The sequence below is a fragment of the Eptesicus fuscus genome, chromosome 2 (genome assembly GCF_027574615.1).
Source record: "Eptesicus fuscus isolate TK198812 chromosome 2, DD_ASM_mEF_20220401, whole genome shotgun sequence".
NCBI classification, from domain to species: domain Eukaryota; kingdom Metazoa; phylum Chordata; class Mammalia; order Chiroptera; family Vespertilionidae; genus Eptesicus; species Eptesicus fuscus.
The window spans coordinates 111,827,992-111,846,638 of record NC_072474.1 but is presented as its reverse complement, the minus strand read 5'-3'; positions in this window follow the sequence as shown (position 1 = coordinate 111,846,638).

Below are 18,647 nucleotides of genomic sequence, written 5' to 3'. Positions count from 1 at the left end.
CAAGTCATCAGCAAAACCATTGACAAGGTGATGTGAACTGAAACTTGAGATGAGCTGTAAAGATCCAGGAGTATAAGTACTGCTCCAGGTAGGAGATGAGCGTATATAGAAGTGAATAAAATAAACAGGGATCCTACACACAGCCTCAAAGCTGGAGAGGAGCTGGGTGTGGCCTGGAATTAGAAAGGAAAGAAGAAATGCCTTTTCATGTCCTCTGCCCATTTTTTGATCAGATTGTTTTCTCATTATTGAGTTGTATGAGTTTCCAAAAACAAACTCGTAGAAACAGAGGCAAAGCGATGGTTGCCAGAGGAGAGAGGGTGGGAGATGGGTGAAAAGGGTGAAGGGGAATATAGAGGATAATAATGTGATAAGTTAGCACAGTGACAAATGATTACTAAAACTTGTAGAGTGATCACCATTCTAAAATATAAAAGTGTCAAATCATATATTGTACACCTGAAGCTAACATAACTAATATGAGATAGTATATCAACTATACTTAAATGTACTGTGGCCATTGCTGGGTGAGGTAGGAATCATGAGATGCAAGAGAAAATCATGAATTCACAGTTGAAATGTCTAAATGGCATTGTTTGGGGGATTTTATTGAGGTCTCATTAGAGTAGGCATGGTTGATTAAATCATTGTCTACTGGTGACTGAACTCAATTTCCAGCTCCCCTCCCCTTCCTGAGATGGGGCTGAAAGTTCTAACCCTTTATAGTCCCTTGGTTGCTTACCCTGGCAGTCAGCCCTCATTCTGAAGTTAGGTAGCACCTCTGACCTTTCCTGCCACCAATGCGTCATCTCATTAGCAACTAAAGATGGGCATGGGACAAAGACAGATATATATCTATACTCTAAATATCTCTCTTATGCACAGCACTATATGGTGTTCCCCAAAAATGTATACACACACTTTGAGTAATTATAAAGGCAACTAGAAGCCCGTTGCACGAAGTTTCGTGCAATAGACTTTCCTTCACCTGGCTGCCAGCACCAGTTTTCCACCAGCACCAGTTTTCCTCTGGCCACCCACGGATCGGAGCGCCTCCTGAAGGCTGGGGGCAGGACTCGGGGTGGCCAATAGCGCTGGCTGGAGGCGCTCCGATAGGCAGGTGGCCAGAGGAAAACTGGTGCTGGCAGAAAACTGATGCCAGCAGCCACGCAATCGGCCACCCCGAGTTCCACCACCAGCGCCTTCTGCCGGCCCCATGGGTCCTCCCACAGCACCGGCCATTTAGGCCGCTCCTCCCGCTGGCCAATCGGCCACCCTGAGTCCCGCCCCCCCCCCCCCCCCCCGCTCCTCCAGCTGGCCCAATCGTGGGCATAGCGGAGTGATGCAATTTGCATATTACCTTTTTATTATGTAGGATGCTTATTAAAATATATTTCATTTTCAAAATTGAGCTATCAGCTGTTAAATTATGTATACATTTTTGGGGCGATACCCTGTATATGAGAGGCATTTGATAAACCAGAGAAACAAACTTAAACTATAAAAAAAAAAACAATTTTAGCTACTTAGTTTAAATAAACAAGAGTGTTCAAACATGTGTGGGGAGAAAGAGAGCACAAAATAGAAAAAAATCAAAATGAATAAAAAATAATGGGATAAACAGAGATAATCCACAAAATATGAGAACTTTCAAAATGATTCCAATGAAGATTTTCAAAGATTTTTGAGAAAATATCACATCAACAAGATAAGCATAGGTTGATATCAAGTGGTTAACCAGGAGACAGGGAAGCATTCATGAAATTAAAAATACAATGACTGGAAACTTTTTAAAAAATAATAATAGTATGGTCTGAGGAAAATACCCCAGAACACAAAACAGAAACAAACAAAAAATAATGTAAGATAAAATTAAAATTTTAAAGAATCAACCCAGAAGTGCCATCCTCCATCCAGAAGAGTTCTAGAAGAGAAGAAAGAATATGACAGAAGCCCTAACTGGTTTGACTCAGTGGATAGAGTGTCGGCCTGTGGACTCAAGGGTCCCAGGTTTGATTCCGGTCAAGGGCATGTACCTTGGCTGCAGGCATATCCCCAGTAGGGGGTGTGCAGGAGGTAGCTGATTGATGTTTCTCTCTCATTGATGTTTCTAACTTTCTCTCCTTCTTTCTTCCTCTCTGTAAAAAATCAATAAAATATATATATTTTTAAAAAGAATATGACAGAAAATAAAATATCAAAAAATGCTACAAAACAGCAAGGCCATGACCATAAAATTTTAAGCAAGAAATGGTAGTTTAAACCCAGAATTCCTTACCTAGTCACAACACAAAGTGTGAGAAAAAAATAAAGAAATTTTAGACATAAAAGGACTAAGAACGTATGTGTTCATGTAGTCTTCTGGGATGAAAAAAATCTTGATTATGGCCCAGCTGGTGTTGCTCAGTGGTTGATTCCTGGCCAGGATGACCTTCTGGACAAAGCCGGGGCTACAAGGGAGGGCCAGCCAAGGCAGCTGGGGCTGCGAGGGTCAAGCCCCTGGCATGAATTTTGTGCATCGGGCCTCTAGTCCTATATAATAAAAGCCTAATATGCTAAGTGTCTGGTTGACCAGTTGGCCATTCAACCAATCAAAGCATAATATGCTATCGATATGCTAAGGCTGCTCAACCACTCGCTATGATGTGTACTGACCACCAGGGAAGAGATGCTCCAACCGGTAGGTTAGCTTGCTGCTAGGGTCTGGCCAATCAGGACTGAGTGAGATGGGCTGGATATGCCCTTGAGCCCTCCCGTGGTCCCACCCCAGCTGGCCAACCTTCCATGTCCCTCCCCGGCCCTGATCGTGCACCAGTGGGGTCTGTCGACCTGGCCTGCACCCTTTTGCAATCCGGGACCCATTGGGGGATGTTGGAGAGGCAGTTTTGGCCTGATCCCTGAGGCCAGTCCGAGGGATCCCACTGGTGCATGAATTCGTGCACCAGGCCTCTAGTGTAATAATAAATTGTTTATAATTTTAATAACAACTAGAAGAAATAAAAATAAATAATTCTACTAAAGAGTGGGACTCGGGAAGGAGGATAAGAATGGAGAATAAGGAAATCTTCCTTTTTTTTTTACTTAATACTGACATCCAATTTTTCAAGGAATGTGCATATTTTACTTTTATGGTGCCGTCAACCAAGACTGTGAAAAAAGGAGAAAGAACAGGTGTGTATGAGGATGGGATGGATCAAGATTTCAGTTTAAACTTGTTGAGTCATTTATTTGAAATCTTCAGATCAAACATGAGCATTTACTATAAGCTCTCTGATAGCAGGATTATAGAAATACACTTGATACACAATGGGGGGCTTTAATGTACTCGCTTTGAAATTTGCATTTTTATTTTGGAGGGGATTTTCTGTTCAAAGTTTTTGTTTGTTCTCAAATATGTCCACTTCTTTGACTTAAAGAAATTATGTTTAATAAAATAAAAACAGGGGCAAGTGTTGTATTGTTTGTAAAAAAAAAAAATCTTATTTTAATCCAGTGTCTTCTCAAGTGCTTACATTACTGAAATATTGCATTAAAAAACTCCAGAGTTCTTTGATTAGTAAGTTTCCTAAGATTCCTTAAGACATGTGTCATGAACTTGTTTATCATCCAATTAATAGGCTCCTTCCTAAGCCCCTCTTCATAAGCAGAGCAGCATGCGGTCATTTGTTGGTCTTAACCAAGGAAAACTGCACAGCAGAGGGATGGAAATACAGGGCCCAACCTTGGCAGAGACAGAAAGGTCAGGATTAAAGGGTTGCATTTGGTAGTGATTAAAGAGCTGATAAAGCAAGCCATGGAAGAGGAATTAAATTGCTTAGACAGAAAGCAAAGGAAATGAGATGAAAGATAATGACAAAAAGTTAGGGGATGCTCACACATGAAGAGGAAGACTTAAGAAGATTAAAGTACAAAGACTTAAATGTCTTCTGGAGGAAAAAGATGCAAACCCACTAAACTATGAATTACTTAAAAGCAGAAACTGTCATTATTGACTTGAAATTCTCTAATCCACCGCTCTCTGGTCCCATTACACACACTTGATGGATAGTTATTCAATGAAATAAAAAGGAAAGAATGCAGAATGGATGGAGATGTAGAGAAAACTTCTAGTAGACCCAAGAGAAAACAAGTGGACTGAATAAAACTATCTTTATAAGGTTGGACTTTGCCCCTAGCACCTAGCAGTTTAGAGATCCTTCTATGTCATAAGTACTCATGGGGAGGTGAGAGGAAATGAATGAATAAATGAAGTACAGGCTGGGATGGGCACAGATGGGGAGAGAGAAGTGGACAGATAGAGGGGAACTGTGAACTAAGATTAATTTAGGAGCTTAGCATTTAGATTTCTGTTGCTGGCCTCAAATCCAAAAATCGTAATTATTTGCATTGCATAAAGTAGCATATGCAACCAAACAGCTCTAATATGAAGGCCCAGTATGGACATGCCCAAGCCCTTTTAGTTTCTTGGGTCATACTTTCTTTGAAAGGGTCATATGGCACTTTAGAGTATGTATCAGACAGTATATCCCCTAGACAGAAATTGCTAGAGGTTTCCCAATGTCTTAAAAAACAAGTCTACATTGTGATGTTGAGCAGAAACAAGAAAGAGTTCTGTTCTTTAGTGTAAGTGAAGGGAGACAGAAGGAACATAAAGTCATTGTTTCCCTTAGGTCATCCCATTGGATGTGATGAATTATTAGCATGAATACAATCATTTTACTCCTAGGTGCTAAAGCCAGATTAAGAGTATGCAAGCAAAACCCGCTTTCATTTCCCCCAATTCTCTAAGACATCCTGAGTGTGGATCGACACACATGAATAGCAGAGAAACAGCAGAACATCAGGTCTGCATGAACCACAAACCTGCTTGGTGCATCAGCCCATTTCTCCTTGAGACACCTTATTTAATATATAGTGTTGGTTGCCTGGCTGATGTGGCTCAGTGGTTGAGCATTGACCTATGAACCAGGAGGTCATGGTTCAATTCCTGGTCAGGACATATGCCCGGGTTGCGGGCTGGATCCTCAGTGTGGGGCATGCAGGAGGCAGCAGATCTATGAATGTCTCTCATCATTGATGTTTCTATGTCTCTCTCCCTCTCCCTTCTTCTCTAAAATTAATAAAAATATATTATTTATATATCTATAATAATAAAAGGGTAATATGCTAATTAGACCAGACATCTTCCGGGCATCCTTCCTGACGAAGCCGGGGCTGGAGGGAAGCCAGCCCGGGTCCCAGGTGCCTGCGGGTGGCCAGAGGAGGGAAGCCCCGGTCCCGGGTGCAGGAGGGAAGCTGGTGCCAGCAGCCGGGGGAAGGAAGGCCTACTCGTGAACAAATTTTCATGCATCAGGCCTCTAGTATGTGTGTGTGTGTGTGTGTGTGTGTGTGTGTGTGTGTGTGTGTGTGTGTATAAAGGGGGCTGAGAGAAACCTCTGCTGGTCAGAATTCACCAATCTCTGTCTCACCAAGGTAAAGATACCTTCCTTCAGGTCTGAGCCATTCCTAGCCAGGCAAGAGAGTTTTCATAGTCTGCAAAACTTCTGTGGGATTCTGTGGCCTCCCATCAGTTCTTGGGATCTATGTCTATATCTATTGAGAGAGAGAGAAGAGACGAGAGAAAGAAACAGAGATCACTCTTACATCTTCCTGGTTCTTCAAAACCCCAATCACAATTTCCTTCTTGGGAGAATGGATATCAAACTAGATTCACATTATTTGCATTAGCTATATTTTATAAAGTTACCACAATACTGAGACATTGCTCCTAGGGGAAATAACAAGGTTAGGTTCCTCTGAGCCTCTGGTCAAAGATTTTCATCAGCCAATCAATACATAACCTGTTTTATTTGTGTGTCTGTTTAAAGACACCTTCTTTAATATATAGTGTTGATTTATTAGCAGTAAACTCACAGCCAACATCACTGTAATCATAACTGAGGCCTGAACGAAGCATATCTAATTCATGCATTTTCTCTGTAAGCCACAGCAGTTTCTTTAGGAAATCTAGACAGCACATCAGCACTATGCTTGGGGCTGCTGAGCAGCTAAAACAGCACAAACAAAAGGCACAAAAATGCAGACTAAATAGACCATAAAAATGACCCTTGTTTACAGTCAGAAGCTGAGACAAGAAGGCAGAGCCCTGCCTTATCTCACCTCAGCTGGAAACATGCATGGTGACTCCAACTTTTCACCACTCAGGATAGACTCACCAGTGACCGGGAAGGCACCATGAGTACTATTTTGGATGTTACAGTAAAGTTTAGCATGCAGGATGAATTGACAGTATGGAATCTGTGAGTAATTAAGATTAATTGCAATTACAAAAAAAGGACTTGTATCCAGTGTCCAGCCACTGAGTGATCCTCCAGAACCCACCAAGGTGGGCATGGTCCCCGCCCCCGCCCCCTCTGCCTGCATAGCACAGAGAAGAACACTACAGACTGAGGGACTGAAGCACCTCGCTGCTCAGGGGTGGTACCAGCATTCAGTCCCATGTGGTGCCCTCTTTCTTCCCAGTCAGTCACATGGGACACGGGTCCACGCTCTCAGCCACGTCCCTGGATACAGAGCAAGTCCACAGGTCTGTCTCTTAGCCTGGCGCACTTGTCAGTGTGTCTTCCTGAGTAAAATAATCACAGTCCTGAGCTGGAATTAATCTGAGCATTCCCTGAGAGGGCAAAATGAGGCAGAAACAGTTTTTGTTTTCAATGGCAATTACTTCTTTCCTCTTGCCAAATGCAGATGGCAGTTACTATGTGCAGGGCACTGCTACCCAGGAGTTGGTTACCTGCATATGATAACCAGCAGCTGCAAAAGGGATGAAACTCAAGGACTCCGAACCCTCCTCAGCCTTCGTATTCCCTATTGATGAGATTCAAGTTTAAGTGCATTCACCCATTCCACATCTATGAACACATGGGGATCTCTTTACCACAGTGGTCATGTCAGTCCAATGATAGAGGGGGTGACATGGAGCTGGGTGGAAATAGTATGATAACCTTTGCCCATGGGACCGTGTACATCCTCACCACCATCTTCCATTGGCCCCACGCCCTTTTTTGACCCCCACAGCTCTGGCTGTGGGACAGATAAGATTATTCCATATCTTTAAATAGGAAAGGGATATTCAGGGAAATCATGGCTTTACTGGTAAGGAACAAAGGTTAGACTAAAGGTGAGACGAGCTTGTATTTGTGAATATACAATGGTTACGAAACGATTTTGCATTTAATCCTCACAACATCCCTGCAAGAAAGGCATCACTACCCATACGTTATAGACCATGAGACCAAGGCTCAGAGAGGGGCAGGGATTTCCCTCCATTCTCATAGCTGATAGTCAGGAGAGCCAGAACTCGCATCACAATTTCTGTACCCTTTTCCAGTGTCTTCTTGCTGCCTCTGGACAGGTCAAGAAAAGAAGCAGAGCATTGCCCAGCCAGTGTGGCTCAGTGGTTGAGTGTTGACCTACAAACCAGGAGGTCATGATTCCATTCCCACTCAGGGCATATGTCTGGGTTTCGGGCTCGATCCCCAGTAGGGGGTGTGCAGGAGGCAGCTGATCATTGATACTCTCTCATCATTGATCTCTCTCTCTCTCTCTCTCTCTCTCTCTCTCTCTCTCTCTCTCTCCCCCTTCCTCTCTGAAATCAATAAAAATATATATATTTTTAAAAAGAAGCAGATGGCATAGGATAAGCAGAGGCACATAGGCCTGCCACACTGTCACCATGCACAATTGCTGGGTGCTCTTCATTACCTTGGCAGAGTTTTACTGACCCCTGCAATGTGCCAGGGACAAGACACACACAGCTTCTGGTGCCACAGAGACACATTGAGCAAGCCACATGAGCTGAGATGAAAAGAGCAAGGAGATACACGGGTGTCAGGACAATAGGTAACAGGAGGCCCTCATGCTGCCAGGGTGCCCAAAGAATGCTCAATGACAAAGAGACATTGTGGCTGATACATAACTGTGGTGGCAGGAAGCCACGGTCAGGCAGAAGGAGGTAGAGATACAGAAGCCCAAAGGTAGGAAAGACTTTGGAAAATCTGAGAAGCTAAAAGGCCAGAGAGGAGAAAGACTCTCAAAGAGGAGGGGACAGAAGACAAGAGATGGGACTGAAATGATGAAGCCAGATATTTAAGGGCCTCCTAATTCAAGGACCCAAAGGCCGCAGTACAGAGGGCCACCAGGGGGCCTCCCAGCTGTCAAGGGTCCCCTGCTGGGGGAGGAGACAAGGCCATTAAGTTTTTTAATCTCTCCCCCAGGTCATTTCCTCCAGCCAGGAATGAATCAGAGGGCTTCCTTCTCCCCCGTGCACCTGGCCTGGGTACCGAGCTTTGGAACAGGGGCCTGGCTCCCAGGTGCAGTCCCACCAGTGCCGTATAAAGGGATTATTCCCCTTCCTGAAGCCCGACTCCACACAGGCCAGCCCCAGCAGAGTCACTTTCTTCCCAGCCAGATCACATTACAGGATCATATCTGATTTGGAAGCTCTGTATCACACCTTGGCTTCAAGGCATTGTGGCTTCCAAGCCACAGTCCCTTCTTCCTCTTTCAAAATGAGCTGAGTGCCCTCAGGTGAGAGGAAGAGCTTGGCAGGTCCCACTGGTTCCACAAAGTGGAGAGGCCTGAGTTGCTCTCTGACCCCAAGGATGTTACTCTGTCCCTTAGCTAATCTGTAAAATGAGGTCTTCATTTCTTTCTGCCATTACAGAGCTGCATGCAGTTCAAAGTAAAGTGGGAAGTACAATGGACTGAGAGCCCCATGCTAATCCCAGCTCTCCCACTGGCCATCGCTCCTGTGTTCAGTTTCTCCACCTCTAACACCAACACATGGAAATCAATCGGCGCTCAGGTCCCCTTTCAATGTAACGTTCTGTACTTTGATGTGTGATGAGTGACCTATGATTATTCTGAGAATTTTCAAATCCTAAGAGTTAATATCACTGTAGTTACATTGCTGTATTTATTAAAGTTTTTTTAATGTTTTTATTGATTTCAGAGAGAAGAAGGGAAAGGGAGTTAGAAATATCAATGATGAGAGAGAATCACCCACTGGCTGCCTCCTGCACATCACATCACCTACTAGGGCTGGAGCCCACAACCTGGGCATGTGCCCTGACCAGGAATCAAACCGTAAACTCCTAGTTCATGGGTTGATGCTCAACCATTGAGCAACACCAGCCAGGCAACATTGCTATATTTCTAAGTGTCATAATTACTAAGGCTTTTTGGAGATTTGGCAGAGGATAGGTAAGAGTAATAAATCTTTTTTCATAGGTAGCACAGTGATCCCAATTCTCTCCACCCCATATTCATGCCCTGTAATATCATCATATGTCCCACTATGACCTTGCTTTGGGGCAACGTTATATTGGTGAGTATGATACAAGCTGACTCAAAAAACACTTGAATTGTTGGGCTTCTCTTGCCTTCTGTTCTAGCTATGCAAAAGACATATGCCCAGGCTAGCCCACTGGCCCCAGAAAAGGGTAAGGAAAAGGGCCAACCTACAGACAGAGCAAGCCTAGCGCAGCTGCAGACATGTGAGTGAGCCCAGCCTAGCCTGCCAAGCTCATCCTAGGTGATCTGATCCGTGTTGACAAGCTAGACATATTGTTGTTTGCTACTGAGTTTGAGGGCAATTTGTTACACAGCAAAGGGAAGGACACATTCGGAGTAGAAGCAGCACTCTCACTCATCAGGCCTGGTCCTCGGAGAAGTGAGGACGGCACCTGATCAAGCAACCAGAGGTCACTTCCCACTTCTGAAGAAGGGTGAGCTCGAACACATGGGTCCACGGGCAGATGATCCAAAATCAAAACCAACAGTGAGTCAGTTGACAAGAAGGCTCACAAAAGTCCAGAACTCCAAGATTGCCCAGATTTTCTGCTGCTCCAGGGCCCTCTCTTCTGCTCTCCCTTTCTCCCCCTTGAACCCTGTTTTTACTGTCAGAGCACTCTGAACCTAGTCAGTCCCCTGTTCCTTCCACAACCCATTTCATATCCCTGTGGAGTCTGGCCGAGCCTTTTTGTTTTAAGTGGCAGCATCTCCTTCCTTCTTTTTTTGGATACGCATGCATCGAGTGCAGGCTCAGTTTTCATGGACATTCATGAGTGCGTAATTTACTGCTCAGCCATGCAGTGAGGAAAGGAGCATAGATCTTCCTGCAGAGTCGAATGCTGCCAGGACCTAGGAAAGAAATAAGGTATCAGGCACTTCCACGCCTCCATTTCCAAAGCAGCAGGTTGACATTGATTAAAATGCCACACATTGTAAAAGGTGTGAGGGAAGGCGACCTGGGGCCAGAAAAAATATTGTGCTCCCTCCGGTGATTAGAACCTTAGATTGCATGATTTTCATGTGCACTAGACCTAGCTGGGGGTTGCTAATTTGAACAAGGCATCATCTTTTCACACTGAAAATTGGCACTTAATTGTGAAGCTTGTGTCAGAACTACCAAGAATAGTATTTCTATAATATGGATTTTTCCCTTCACTCAGCATGGGGCCTTCCAGGTCATGTGTTCAGGAAGTCACCGGCTTAAACTGTGTATATATTATATTAAATTAATGATATGGAATTACACAGTATATTTAATTAACTTACATATACATATGGTATGTTTTCTGTTGCATATTGCATATTACATATTATATATCACCAAATATATATAATATATGTTGGCTCTGTTTCTCTAAAGAATTTCCCTAATGAATACACCAATAAAATAACACATGGGAGTACCTATGGCTTGGCGCAGGCGTCCTCAAACTACGGCCCGCGGGCCACATGCGGGTGTTTTTGCCGTTTTGATTTTTTACTTCAAAATAAGATATGTGCAGTGTGCATAGGAATTTGTTCATAGTTTTTTTAAAACTATAGTCCGGCCCTCCAATGGTCTGAGGGACAGTGAACTGGCCCCCTGTTTAAAAAGTTTGAGGACCCCTGGCTTAGGGTATAAATACCTTCTCCCTTATCTTTTTTCTTAGCATTTTTATTGAGATGTTATTCCCCCACTATAAAATTCGCCCTTTTAACGTGTACAATTCACTGATTTTTCGTATATTCTCTGAGTTGTGCAACCACTGCCATAGTCTGTTAGAACCTTTGTGTCACCCTCAGAAAAATGTCACACCTATTAGCAGTCAACCTCCACCTCCCACTCCCTACCACCACCCCCTGGAAACCACAAATTTGTCTCCACAGATTTGTCTATTCTAGACATTTCACATAAGTGGAAGCATGCAATGTGGGCTCATATGGCTGGCTTCCTTCCCTTAGGAAAATGCTTCCAAGATTCATCCATGTTTTAGCATTTATCAGTATCTTATTCCATTTTATGGCTGGATAATATCGCGTTATATGAATATAAAACATTTTATGTATCCACTCATCAATGGATGTACAGTTAGGTTGTTTCCACATTTGGTTGTTATAAATAAAGTTATAAATATTTGTGGGCAAGTTTGTTTGTAGACATAGATTTTCATGTCTTTTCCCCATATGCCTAGGAGTGGAATCCCTAGGTCATTTTCCTTTATCTTTGAGCAAGAGAAAAAAAATCCATGGGGGTGGAGGGGAAAAAGGAGAATCCATATGGTTAGCACCAAACCCACTGGAGTGTCATATGGAAGTATATTAGTTTTCTTTTGCTGTAACAAATTACCACCAATGTAGGAGTTTAAAGCAACACTTTTTTTTTTTTAACATATAGTTCTGAAGTCCAAAATGGATCACCAGGATTACCTTCCTTCCAAGGTTCCAGGGAAGACTGTTTCCTTGCCTTTTCCAGTTCTTAAGGAGGCATCCCGTCTGACCAAGGGCCCCTCCTCCATCCTCAAAGCTAGCATCTTCAATCCCAAACTCTCCCTTCCTCCCCTCTCTTTCTCTCCTTCCCTCTGTTTCTGTCCTAGAATTGTCTTCTCTCTCCTCCCCCCGCCCTTATCATAATCCCATGATTACACTGAGGACACCCAGATAATTCAGAATTATCTCCCCATCTCAAGATCTTTAACTTAATCCCATTTGCAAAGTCTCTTTTGCCATGTAAAGTAACATATTCACAGACTCTTGGGATTAGGACATAGATTATCTTTGGAGGAGCCCTTATTCTGCCTACAACAGAGAGACCACCATAAATTGTGATTATTTTTTATACCAGATAATTTGGGGGCAGCATGTCCAGTCCAGTGATATTATAAACTTGAATTATCCAAGCATAGAAAGTAGAATTAAATTTTATTTTATAAAATGAAACATGTTTTGCTATTTTCATTTAGCCAAATATGAATCTTAGTGCTACAGGAGTGATTAATCAGAGTGGTTACATCAATGAGGTCTTGGGTTGTATATATAGGGGTCAAATCCTAGCTCTCCCTTTTACCAGCTAAGTGCCTTTGGCAAGTTAAGTCTTCTGTGCCTTTGCTTCATCATCCATATGATGGAGAATGTAAGAATATTATTTCATAGATTTGCTTTAAGAATTAAATAAGATAATACATGAAAGGTGCTTAGAACAGTGCTTAGGATGTAGTTAATAGTAATGCATGTTTATGATTGCAAAATTGTCAGAAATATTTTTTACCGAGAATCAGTCAACCTAAAACCCTAGAGAGCACTAAAAGTATGTTTCTATAGGAGAGCTTGATGGTTTACCAGGAAACTCTCAAGTTCTGTCTCTTTATAAATATATTTTTATCAGAGAGGAAGGGAGAGAGAGAGGGAGACATGGAAACATCAATGATGAGAGAGAATCATTAATCAGCTGCCTCTTGCATGCCCCACATTGGGAATGGAGGCCAAAACCTGAGCATGTGCCCTCACCAGAATCGAACTGTGACCTCCTGGTTCATAGGTCTATGCTCAACCACTGAGCAACACCAGCCAGGCCAGTCTCTTGATGGAAGACTCATTTTCAGGTTAATAATTTCTAAGACTCTGAGTCCAGCCAGCTGTCCTGGTGCTGAAATGTTGTACTATTTCTAGAGATCCTGAGCTTTATAACAGCAAGTGAGGCTGGAGGCCTTTGCCTAAAGTCACACTATGACTTTGATCCTGCCAAATAGCACAATAGTCCCAATCACCGTATGACCTTTAACTTTTATTAATCACTTACTATGTTACCGAGACTGTTCTAAGCATTTAATAGGAATGAATTCATTTGAATCCTCACTGCAGCCCAATGAAGTACACAGTAAACTCCAATTTACAGAGCAGAAATTGGGGGCCTGAGTTGAAGCATCTTGTTCAATAGTAAGCAACCTAAGATCCTAAGCCTCATCTCTTGTTGTCAGCTGCATGGAACTTTCCATGAGGGAGGCTGCGAATGTGGTAGCTGAGAGCGATCTCTGAGGTCAGCCTGCCCATGGTCACAGTCTGGCTCTGTGACCTATGAAAGCTAGGTAACCTTAGGCAAACTGCTTAACTTGTCTGTTTCCCATCTGTAAATTGATGGTGGACATAACATGTACTTCCTGGGTCCCTGTGAGGAGTAAATAACACTCCATGCATGATGTTGAGCACATGGCCTCACCCACAGCAATGATCAATAGGTGCTTCCAAATTGGAATTGGTTTCTTCTGTAATTGATTCTTCCTTTTATAGCTCTGTAATACAATTCTAGCAGCTCTGCTCAATCCCATTTCCTGATATTTTATTATAACTTGGGTTTAGTCCTCACATTTTGATGCATCTTCTCACCCATTTATTCATTTGCTCACTGTCTTATTTCTTTAACAAAATATCTGAGTCTCCAGCATCAGCTAAATCCTGCATCATAGGTTTTCACATCTAATCCTTATAAATTGCCCCCCATGTAAATGGTATTATGGTCTCCATTTATCTGATGAGGACATTGAGGTTCAAGGATGCTAGATGACAGTGGCAGAGAGTGCCATCCCAGGATCAGGGAGGCCTTCTCCCACCCACAGACATTCTCACCATCCTCTTTCCTATTGACCTATGGAATCAGCACAGACTGAGCAAACACTACTTAATCTGAGGTCTGCTTTGGCCATTTCCCAGCTAGTAACCTCCAATGGTAGATTTAATCTAAGTCTCAGTTTCCTCATCTATAAAAGAGAAATGATAATATTGATCTTCCTGGGTTACTGTATGAATAACAGCATATGGGCATACCTACATGGGAAAATTTGTCCAATAAAAGGTTATTTTTTTGTTAACTATTTACAGATATTCATATCTATTAATATATTTGGGAAACAGACTGCTCTTTCTAATGAAACACTAATACGCTCTTTCTAAAGAGTACATTAGGAAAAAAAATTTTGCTAAGTTGTGTTTTATCTTATATAATAAAAGGTTAATAAGCAAATCGACCAAAAGATGGAACGACCAGTCGCTATGATGCACACTGACCACTAGGGCGTAGACACTCAATGCAGGAACTGTGCCCTGGTGGTCAGTGTGCTCCCACAGAGGGAGCTCCGCTCAGCCAGAAGCCAGGCTCACAGCTGGCGAGCGCAGCGGCGGTGGCAGAGGCCTCTCCCACCTCCGCTGCAGCGCTAGGAATGTCTGACTGATGGCTTAGGCCCACTCCCCACAGGCCTAAGCCATCAGTCGGACATTCCCCAAGGGCTCCTGGACTGCAAGAGGGTACAGGCCAGGCTGAGGGACACCCCCCCCCCAAGTGTACAAATTTCATGCTCCAGGCCTCTAGTTTTAATACAAATGATGAAAAGATAGCCTGGAACATTTCACACATCTGGTACAGAACCCCTGGGAGTCATCTGAAAGAAAAGATTTGTCTCCCAAGCAGGTGGCCGGACAAGACATGTTGGTTGGCGTGAAGGGCTGGACTTCCTTCAAATGTTCACAAACTAAGGGAAAAGTCCAAGGAAACTGTGAGAAAACAATAATTAATGACAACAAACACTGCTTCTCATCCTTGTGATAAGGTTTCTGTACAGAGCCATAAAGAGATTAATTCCACATTATAACTCTCCCTCCAATGCCAGAGCATCATTGACAAACAGGGATGAAGCCCCACTGGCAAAGACTATCAACCAGGAGCAAATGGACTAGGCATTTCATGTACATTTTTCATGTACATTCTTTCATTTCTATTCACACAACAACAGTTCCACGTTGAATTACTTTCCCCATCCCTACATCCATATGTTGAAGTCCTAGCCCTCAGTGCCTCCAAATGAGATCTTACTTGGGTATAAGGTCTTTTCAGATGTAATTAGTTAAGATGAGGTCATTCGAGTGGGCTCTAATCCAATATGAATTATGTTCTTCTAGAAAAAAAAATTGGACAGGCATGAAGGGAAAACATCTCGTGAAGATGAAGACAGAGATTGGGTGATGATTCTACAAGCCAAGGATCACCAAAGATGGCCAGCAACCACCAGAAGAGAGAAGAAAGGCATGGGACCGATTTTTCTCAGAGCTGTCAGAAGAACACCAGCCACCCAGCCAGCACCTTGATCTTGGATGTCTAGCTTTCAGAACTGTGAGAGAGTAAATTACTGTTGTCTAACTCACCCAGTTGGTGGTACTTTGTTATGGCAGCCCTAGCAAAGTAACACAACAACCCACACAGGGAGATATTATTATTCCCACATTTTGGAAACTGATGCTTAGAAACTTTGATTGTCTTGCCCAAGGAATCACAGCTAGTGACTGACAAAGTTGGTGGGACAGCCTTATTCCAAATTCAAATTCCATGCTGGAGGGCATCATGGGTTTCATTTCTACCTTCTTTCTAATCTTTATGAAGGGAAAAGATACCCCTCTTTATAATACTGCACTGGGTAGCTAACTTTTCTCATAAGTCAAGCATGTTTTGTACAATACTCACTCACATAAACAAAGATTACTGACCTAGCCCAGTGAGAAATACCACAACTCTTCAATAATAAGAAACATTTAAATGGTACTTTATAGCACTTACTGGTGTGGGCTTGGGTTTTCACGGGAGCCCCTGTGAGGCAATGTTGGCATCCCAGAAAAGGAACACACACAGGAGGCTGTGGGATTGGATTTGCCACAATGAGGCAATGGGCATGTGGCCAAGCCAGCACTGGAACCAAGGTCTCCTAGTGCACCATGCTGCCTTCCAGCCATGAACACAAGCCTTACCTGCTCCTTCCACATCTGACATACCTGCTTCTTACCTGGTAAGCAGGAAAAGTACTGGGCTACTAGAAAAAGCAAAACCTGTTGAGTGGGACCCATGGGAGCTCAATTATGTTACCCTGAGCAAAACCCTCACTCTCTTTAATTGTAAAGTGTATTGCTATAAGAACTAAAAAGATGAACCATAAAAAGTGTCCCATGACAATCCAGCTAAATAAGTTGCATTATACTATTCCAAAGAATACCTGGCTTACCTCCAGCCTCTCCAATCATTCAAGGTGCCATGTTGGGTTCATTCCCCCTTCCTTTGCTTACCTGTCAACTCATATATAACCAGGTGTTGTGTTGCATTAATTCAATCACCCTTTCTAGAGTGTCATTTCTACGCAAATGCAAGGAATTACTTATAAGGAATCTAAAGAGATATAAAAAGGCTCTAAACATAGAAGGAATTAAATAGTTGCTTAATGAATAAAAACTGCTAGATCTAATCCCACCCCCCAGATTCAAAAGAAACTGTTATGATGAACATAAGAATGATGATTTCACCCAGAGAGTACCTGCACTGGTGATAAAAGGAAGCGCAAGCCCATGTACTCCAGAAAATTTGAAACCAGAACCACTGCTTTGATTAATAAGAATATTTCACATCTTAGTTTTAATTTTAATGAAAATCCAAGCATTTTATTAAGAAAAACCCTCTGGGCAATTTCTTTTAAGTTAGCTGTGAATTTAATTTTAAATCCTCTCATCCCCTAGTTCAATGTTACTACAAATAAAACATACTTTAAACACATGTTCCTATGCAAATATTTTTCAGAGAAACATCCATGGATTCGTCATGAAGGAATTCTAATAAACCTGTTGAAGTCCATGTCTAATCTGGGTTTGATATCTGATCACTGGAGATGCTTGGAAGGCATATCTCATTGTTTTCCTTTGGAAACCAACCTCCAATGATCACGGAGTGTTCAAAGTCAATACCTATTAGTGCTTGTACATATGGTATTAATTCCACGTTAATTCTGTCAAAAGTGATATCATCGTTAGAAGTTCCAAATGATGACATCACTAAAACAACTTGGTTTTCATGAGTGTGGGACCAGTCAGTGCCAAAATCCAGTTCAATCTATTCATCCGTCTATTCTGACAAGTTCAGTTTAATTAGTTCATGGCCTCATAACGAACAAGAGACTGGCTTTCTGTCCTGTTGCCAGAGCCATTTCTATTCTCTTCAACTTAAGTGCCAAATGCTTACACTACTTTGCCCAATTTATACCTTTGCCTATAATTACTGGTCCCCAAGGTGTGATTGTCCTTTCTCATAAGAGTTTGTGCAGCTGCCAACATGAAGTTGTAAATAAATTGTAATACCGTTGCTATGAGGTGTAAAAATCCCACAGCTCATATCCAGAGCCTTGTATAATAAACTCGAGTAAACATTCCATTTCCTGCAAGTGATTGTGGTCTGTGACTAGATTTAGAAAACAGGGCAGTAAGTCATCTTTCTTTAATGAGTCGTTGAAAACAAAGTCATATCCCATGAAACCAAACCCTGTCCTTGACAAAAACAAATAGCTTATTTGTAAAAGACCCTCCAAAGGGGGACAGATTTTTCTGTAGCTCATGACCTGAGTTCCACTTTTGTTGTTGCAAAGTGCTTAAACAATAGCAACCTCATGCTCCCAATAGCACCCATTGCCACTGAAGGCAAGATATTGGTTTTCTAACAAGAAACACAGTGTGCTATAGGAGGAAAAAATGAGAAAATCAGATGTAGAGGGACCCAGTTTGATGGCTTCTCTTCTACTTATTGGGTGACCTGCATCATTTAAACCTCTGCACCTCAGTTTCTTCAGCAGTAACTTGAGGCAAAAGATGCCTACTGAATTGGATTGGTGTAATCATGAAATGAGATCATTAAATGCAAAGCATCCACCAACAGTCCTATCCAATAGTAGATGACACAGAAATGGTAGTCTCTTCCTCCTTTTTCTTTATAATGACAGAAAACCTTAATTTCTTAGTTTCCACTGGAGCAACCTTGAGCCTACTATGTGGAAGGTGCTACAACTGAGAAGAAAGCCATCTTTTTTTCTAGAATGGCTGTTCCTAGAACCCCTGATTATACTTTCTTATTAAATTGCCTCATCTGTGAAAGGTGATCAAGACTGCTGAAATGATACCTTAACTACAAAATCTAATCATTCCTAAAATTCGTCAAAATTATTAAAATTTATCTCCTTTTATTTTTATCATAAAGGGTTTATTGTTAATTTTTCTTATTTAATTATAATAGAATCTCATAAAAGTAAATGCTTCACATCAGAATTTTATCCTGCATAACCCAGAGAGACTGTGGTTCAACTTGAACATTAAACAAAGTTTACATTTGAAATAATTAGGTCAAGAAATAATTGCAGATTAAGGTCACTTTTTATTAAATTTATTAGGGTGGCACTGGTTAATAAAATTATATAGGTTTCAGGTCTACAATACATTGTCTTGCATCCTTTACCACCCCAAATCAA